The sequence below is a fragment of the Fukomys damarensis genome, unplaced genomic scaffold (genome assembly GCF_012274545.1).
Source record: "Fukomys damarensis isolate Sample0158 unplaced genomic scaffold, DMR_v1.0_HiC HiC_scaffold_10, whole genome shotgun sequence".
Classification (NCBI taxonomy): domain Eukaryota; kingdom Metazoa; phylum Chordata; class Mammalia; order Rodentia; family Bathyergidae; genus Fukomys; species Fukomys damarensis.
In genome coordinates this window covers 9,148,674-9,156,365 of record NW_022900922.1, presented here as the reverse complement: position 1 = coordinate 9,156,365, position 7,692 = coordinate 9,148,674, and the positions used below count along the sequence as shown (strand labels likewise).

The 7,692-nt window shown below is 38.5% G+C and overlaps 1 protein-coding gene across 1 annotated transcript in view; it reads left to right on the top strand.

The window, feature by feature from the left end:
- Chrm3 (cholinergic receptor muscarinic 3) overlaps positions 1 to 7,692 on the top strand; it is a 441,472-nt gene that overhangs the window by 199,167 nt on the left and 234,613 nt on the right. The window contains exon 3 of the mRNA XM_010615730.2: positions 2,346 to 2,408. The gene's annotated coding sequence lies outside the window, so the exon portion shown is untranslated. The remainder of the gene's footprint in view (positions 1 to 2,345; positions 2,409 to 7,692) is intronic.

The following is a 7,692-nucleotide window of genomic DNA, read 5'->3' as shown; positions in this document are numbered from 1 at the left end:
CTCTCTCCCCCTCTCTCTCTCTCTTGCTTTCTTTTTCTCTTTTTTTGGCTAATTGCATAATTATGACAGCCATCTCTGGGAACACCAGTCACATTCTGAATATATAACCTTCGGAACCTTGTGTAGTGCGATTTAGAGGCGTCCGCCGTCTGTACATGTAGATTTGAAGTTTAAATGAATGTCCTCTGCAACTGATTTGCAATAGGATGGATTTGAAGCTAGGATAAAAGCTAGTTCCTTCTCTGGTTGTCACAATCAATGCTTTGATGAATCTTATACTCAAGAAAGTTAAGGGTGTTCAATCTCCTTATTGCTTCCCAATTCATTTAATGGACAAAATATTTGTATTGGCAGACACTTTAATGATTGGTTATTGAAGTATTTACCTTCTTTTTTTTTTTTGTACTGGGGATCAAACTAGGGACCTTCTGCTTGGGAGGCAGGGGTCAGCACCGCTGAGATAAATCCCCAGCCCTACCTTTATTTTAGCATTAATTTAGTATTAATGCTCAATTTTGCATTATTGATACATATTTGCCTACGTAAAGTCATCTGAATCCAACATCTAAGCATGATGGGACTCCTGATTGTAAATGTGGTAAGTGCCATGGGATGTTTATAAATTTTTACAGTAAAATCCATGTCACAAACACTGAGTGAGTACCTGCTATGTAAAAGACAATGTTGGTGCCGTGAGAGGATGTGTTTAAATTGAATTGCCTGAATACTTGCTTTCTGATTCATTAAATCTCTAAGGATATCAGCAGAGAAAGATAAACAATCCACTCATCAACATGTCCTACATGGAGGGAAAGATCTGTTTGTTAGACAGCAATGGGAGGAGGAAGTGGTTCCCTCCTCTCCCTGAAAGGTTTTGGGTTACGTCTCTGGTGGGAATGTGAGTGTTAATGTGTGTGGTTTGGTTCAAGAAGTGCCAGGAGAGCTGCCATCATTTCCTGATGATATGCTAGTATCTAAAAGAGGCAGAGTAGTTGGAGGAAAGAGACAGATACTTCTAGATTAAAGTTCTGACCTGTGCTAACTTACCCAGTCAGCCTCAATTTCCCTGGGTATAGTGTACATGGAGCTCATGGGATGGTGAGCTCCAGGCCTTCTTGCTATAACTCACACTTAGACTGGAGGTGGTGGGCCGGGGGCGGGGTCCTAAGGGCCTTACTTGAGTCGCATGCCTTTCTTTACTAAAAGTAGAAGACATCCTTTGATGCTTTCCGTACTGTGAGCACTCGTGAAGGGGAGAGGGACCAAAGTAAAGTAGACCGGACAGCGAAAGATTGGTCTCCAAGATAGTGCTTGTCAAAATAGTGAGGAACCTATAGCTTTTCTTCTCTTTTTTCCCCCCACCAGTTCTGTGCAGATTGAGACTTTAAGAAAAAGAGACAAAAAATATAAATCTACTTTTAGTTAATAGTTGTACTGATATAAAGCCCTTTTAAACTTTGCTGTCCATCTTTGAGCTTATGTTGTTACAGAACACACTTGTGGAAGCTGCCGAAGCTTCTTTTTCCCTTATTTTGAAAACCTCAAGGATCTCTTTAAAAAAGAAAAAAAAAAGCACCGTCTCACTAGGTTGTCTCATTCTCAAGCTCTTTGTGATAGTCACCCTTTGCTACAATCCTCTGTGGACAGTAGCATCCTTGAACTATGTGTGACCCTCTTCCTCCTCCCGTGGAACTTGGTGCTTCTTTCCTTTCTCTTGGTCAGCTTTCCAAAAGAGGTGCTTTCCTGTGTTTCCTGCACAGAGGTCAGGCTCTGTCCACTTCAAAACGATGAATGCCGTGTCTGAAATGGAGTTAGGAGACTTCCCTTAAAATTTCATTCCATCCCTGTGTGAGAGTGGAATGGTCAAAAAGTCAGCACGTGTATATATTTTGAGCTAGTTTGGCAGAAGGTGATACACTCGGACTTCTAAAGTGTTACGCATATACTTTCCTTTGAAAGGAGCCAAGTAAACGATACTGCTAACAAAAAGGAAGCCACCTGTCACTTACATGTAAAATGAAGAGATGAGCAACTTCTTGTTTTCTCCTCTTCTCATTCTCTGTCCCTCTCTCGAAACGAGTTTAGGCAGGCGCGGGATGTGAGGCCATGGAAAGAGGGATCCCGCTGATATGTTTCTTTCTTTGGTTACAGACACTGTGACTTCTCTGAACTTGTATGTCCTTGTTGGTTACATGGGGAAGGTTAAGCATCGTAATCTATGCTATCACTCCCAACTCAAAAGTTCTGTGACTTTTGCACATTGCCTCAAATTTTCTTGTGTAACATTTGACCACCCTATCCCAGCGTTCTGATTATGTGGTAACCCTACTTTCTTTCTCTTCTAGCATCTGTGTTCTGATTAGTGGCCAAATAAATGACACTCGGAACTTCACCTAAGGTACAGTAAGGTAAGATCTTTTATCTAATTGAGTTATTTGCTGAAAAAACGGATGATAGCTTGATCGAAGAAAATGAATTAACAAGAAATAAAAACTTATTGCTATTTTATTGGTATCTTTCAGTACAATTTATAGTTTCTGTGTGCATTGTAATATAAATACATAGTCATGCTTTTGTCTTAATAAAAGTGTTATCAACAAATTCAGAATTATAGTGAAGATATGGTTATTAAAATTCAAAATAAGTTAACTTTATTTCAAACACTTATATCTTAACAATGTGGATTTTTTTAAATGCAAAATGTTTGAATGATTAGCATATATATGGGCATTAGAGCTTTCTTAATCTTATTAAATTCAGACTTAATCCTTAATTTATATTGCCTTTGTTCAGAGCGCTATCCACCATCTGATTTTGGACATAAAGAAACAGAGACATTCTGAGAAAACTCAATCCCTTTTAAATGTCATTAATAATAAGACTTTCTCTATTCACCAAACGCTGTGAATGACCTACCTCAAGTCCACTTTCCCTTTCTTTCCTTGTGATGAAATCTTCATGCTACGAAGGACAACAACATGCCCGGTTTAAAAATTCTCGGCTTCCCAGGTTCCTTTACCATGCCCATGTCATGATCTCTGAGTGATGCACTCTGAACATGTGACCAAATTCACGCCAAGAAGCTCTCGGTCCTGTGTCCTGTGGCCACGTGAGCCAATGAACTCTGAGTGTTGGGGACAGTGTCCCTTCCTGAGTTAAAAAAGCTAACTTTTAACGGTCAGTTGTTTGGGACTATTTTCTTTTGTTGCTATCCTTTTATCCTACCTGGAAAGCACAGCTTTCGTCTTGCAATCCGAATAACAAATGCTACAATTAAGGATTCTGGCCCAGAAAGATAAGTGAGCTTGGGCCCTGGACATCCTCCCATTACATTTCTTGTTCATGAGACTCGTACACCCACAACTAAGACAAGCTGCCTCTGACACTCAGTGCCAAAAAGCGACTGAGATTATTCAGTGGCATTCATATCTGGGCGTAATGTTCAAATGACTTCATATCCAATTTAATCTTCATTATCAGGTTCTGTATTTTTACCTTCGTTTTACATTGGCTTTGAGATATTAAGAACTTTCTGAAATGGTCGGAAGTGGCATCAGTGGGGTTTGAACTTGCATCTGACAGGTGCTGTGTACGGCTACCTCAGTACTGGCCCTGACAATATATGCTAGGAGCCTGTGCTATTGCTTATTATATTTGATTTCTTTGTTTCTTTGTTTGTTTTTGTTTTCTTTTTTATTGAGTTTATTGGTAATTTTTTTCTTTTCTTTTTATTGAACTTATTGGTACAATCTAGGTATGCAGTACAGTTACATTCATTATTGGGATCCTGTACCTTCACATGACAGGTCTTTGTTCTCATTTTTTCCTCTTGTCCCTGCCCTCCCTTCAGCCCCTTCTCCCCTCCAAATTACAAACACTTTATTTCCATTTTTTTATTTTCTCATATTTTTTCCTCTCCCTTATTCCCTTTCCCCCACCCTTCCCACTTTCCCTACACCTTTAGCCCTTTTCTTCCTATTTCACATTATTAATTATCACATTAGGATCTTGTGTACTATTATAGTTTTTCACACCAGAGAAACTATACAGTATTTACACATGGGTGGCTTATTTCACTTGAGTATATCCTCAATATGTTTCCATTTTCCTATGAATGAATCTAATTTCTCATTCTTTATGGCTGAGTAATATTCCATTTTATAGAAAAACCAAATCTTCTTTATCCAGTTTCCCACAGAGGGGCAAATGGGCTGTTTCCAAGTTTTAGCTATTACAAACTGTGCCGCTATAAACATGAGTGTGCATATATCGCTGTGGTATGAGTCTTTTAATTCTTTTGGAAAGATACCCAGTAGAGGAATGGCTGGGTCAAATGGAACCTCTAGTCCCAGCTCTTTGAGGTATCTCCATATGTCCTTTCTTTTCTAACTCTGCCTTATTTGTACAAAATAAAAAACAACAGCAATAAACTGGAAATTTTCGGATAAACTAATCTAAAAACAGTATGTAGAATAAATAATTTATAACTATAGGATTCAGCAATATATGACTTTGTAATTTGTGACTTTATGCTTAATTGTAATGATGAGTTAAATCTCTGTATGAAAATTAAAAATAGGGAATCCTAAAATAAAATTAAAAAGGAAAGTAAAAGAGAAAAGGCAATGATGTAAAATTAAAATAATCCTTAATTCTGAAGATGAAAATGGTCCCTGAACATATTTAAATTGCTTCTTGCTCTTGTAGTCTTATATTATTCTTTTTTTCCCATTATTTAGAGAATGCTTTATTAGTTTCTGTAATCAAACCCATGTAGATATGACCTTACATATTTAGTACAATGCATTACCCCTGTACAAATAGAAAAAAAAAATTTAACATTTCTAGACCAACATGGTTTGTTTTTGTTGTTTTTAATGGAGTGTGCTGAATGTCTATAATTTTGTTCAGATGACTGCAGAACCTGGAAAAGCTGTTGCTGCTATTGATGCCTAACATACTGCTATTATTGGTCTTTTATATAAATATACACAGCCATATTGGTATTTCTTAAGTGCACAGTATAGTGGCATTCATCATTGGGATCTTGTACCTTTATGTGACAGATCTTGGATCTCGTTTTTTCCCCATACCCCTATCCTCCCTTCACCCCCCTCACCCTCCCCTATTTACAAAGAGTTTGTTTCCATTTTTTCCTTTTTTCATTTCCCTTATTTTCTTTCCCCTAGCCTTCCTACTTCCCCTACACCTTTAGCCCTTTTCTTCCTATTTACACTTTTAGTTTTTTGTACCAGAGAAACTATTCAGTATTTACACATGTGGCTTATTTATTTCACTTATGAGTATGGCCTCAATATGTATCCATTTTCCTATGAATGACTCTAATTTCTCATTCTTTATGACTGAGTAATATTCCATTTTAATAGAAAAACCACATCTTCTTTATCCAGTCTCCAACTGATGGGCAATTAGATTGTTTCCAAGTTTTAGCTACTACAAACTGTGCCACTATAAATATGGGTGTGCATATATCACTGTGGTTTGATTCTTTTAATTCTTTTGGAAAGATACCCAGTAGAGGGATGGCTAGGTCAAATGGGACCTCTAATCCTAGTTCCTTGAGGTATCTCTATATTGATTCCCACAGTGGCTGCACCAGTCTGCACTCCCACCAACAATGGAGAAGGGTTCCTTTCTCCCCACAACCCCGCCAACATTTGTTATTGGTTGATTTCATGATAGCAGCCATTCTTTGTGGGGTGAGGTAGAATCTCAGTGTTGTTTTCATCTGCATCTCTCGAATGACCAGTGATGTGACCCCCCCAAATATAAAGACCCAGTTCAAAAATGGGCATCTGAAATGAACAGACATTTCTCAGACAAAGTAAAAGCAGCAAATAAATATATGAAAAATGTTTTTGTTTTTTGAGACAGGGTCTCACTATGTAGAGACTGCCCAGGACCTCACTCTATAGCTCAGGCTGGTCTTGAACTCACAATGATCCTCCTGCCTCAGCCTCCCAAGTGCTGGGGTTATAGGCATGCACCAACACGCCCAGCTTGCTTATTATATTTTTTGCTAATTTATGGCATTGTCAGTTCAGGAATCCTTTGAACGCTCTTCACTTTCACAGGCTATCCATTAGATTATCCATTTATAAAGTTAAATAGACTGAAGTTAGTCCTATATGGGAGGGAGAGGAAAGAAAAACCCCTGGCTTGGGAGAACCAGGATAAATTGGAATGACCAGTGAATATAGGGAAAGGAAATATTCTTATTATCTTTTATATTTTGTTCTTTTGAAATAAAAGTTTGGAAGTATATAACGTTCTAAATGCGTCCATCAAAATTCAAAGTTTAACCTACAATCCTAATATTAATTGTCCTTCTTCTAACAAACTGTGTTGTTTTACTCATGCTTATTTGGTTCTTTAAAAAAAATACTAAAGATAAAAGATGAGCTTGCAATGAAATTCCTTTCCAAAGAAAATCGTGCAAGACATTGAATAAGGCACTGGGCTGAGTCCAGGACGAGGTGGTGGATAATAGAAAACTCTTCGGGGTGGAAAATAAGAGACTGGAAATGAAGGTGACAGCTCAGCTCACTTGCAGTAGAGGGAACAAGCCATTTCACCTTCTAGACCTTTTCTCTTTATTTGTAAATTGAGAGTGTACAATATTATGATGTGCTGTCCGTGCAAAATAGCAGGTTACCTTCTTGGGTCCCCTTCGAAAATGCAAGGAAATGCTCTCGTATCTATTGAAGTCAAAATTTCTCTTTTGACTTATTGAACCTAAAAATTATCAGTTCTTTTCCTTTCTCTTCACTCTCTCCCAAATACTGTACAAACTGAATCTCTCTGTCTTTTTTGTCAGCACGTTGCTTCTAGTTATCCTCCTGTCTTGCTTGGAGAATGGCATTAAGTTCCTGGTGGTCATCTGGCTTCCATTCTGGCCACACCAGTATTCATTTTGGGCAAAGCTAGTCTGTTTTTGGACACTCGGTCATATCTTGTCAATCTTCTGCTTGAGACCTGCTCACAACTTTCAGTTCCTTCCCCTACATTTAGAATAAACTTAACATGTATTACATGACTTTAAAAATCTGATAGGATCTGATTTGTACCTGTGGTTTTTGTCCCCTGTGTCCTAAACTCAATCGTCTCTATTTTTGCTTCTGTTTTTGTCTTCTTCCCCTTGGAACAGTGGCACTGAGTCACCTGGCCTGCTGCATGCTGGCCCTGGCCCTGGCCCTCCCACTCAGTTCTCCATAGACCTCCCCTTAGCCACTCTTTATGAACAAGCTCTGTCTCAGTGCTCATGCTTAACTCCTTTTTAAAATTGGAAGTTGGACATTTTAAGGTATATTAAGGTGTACATGCGTGCATGTGTGTGTGTGTGTGTGTGTGTGTGTGTGTGTGGTATTTAATGCATATATATATCTTTATGGAGTATACATATATGGTGAGGGACATGGTAAGACTTGAAGAATTTTGCCATATTTGTTTATAATTTGTTTTTCTCTCACCATGATATGATCTAAGCTCCATGAGGGTAGGTCTTTCTTTTTTTCTCCTCCTCCTCCTCTTCTTCTGCTTCTGCTGCTGCTGCTGCAGCTGCTGCTGCTGCTGCTGCTGCTGCTGCTGCTGCTGCTGCTGCTGCTTCTTCTTCTTCTTCTTCTTCTTCTTCTTCTTCTTCTTCTTCTTCTCCTCCTTCTTCTTCTTCTTCTT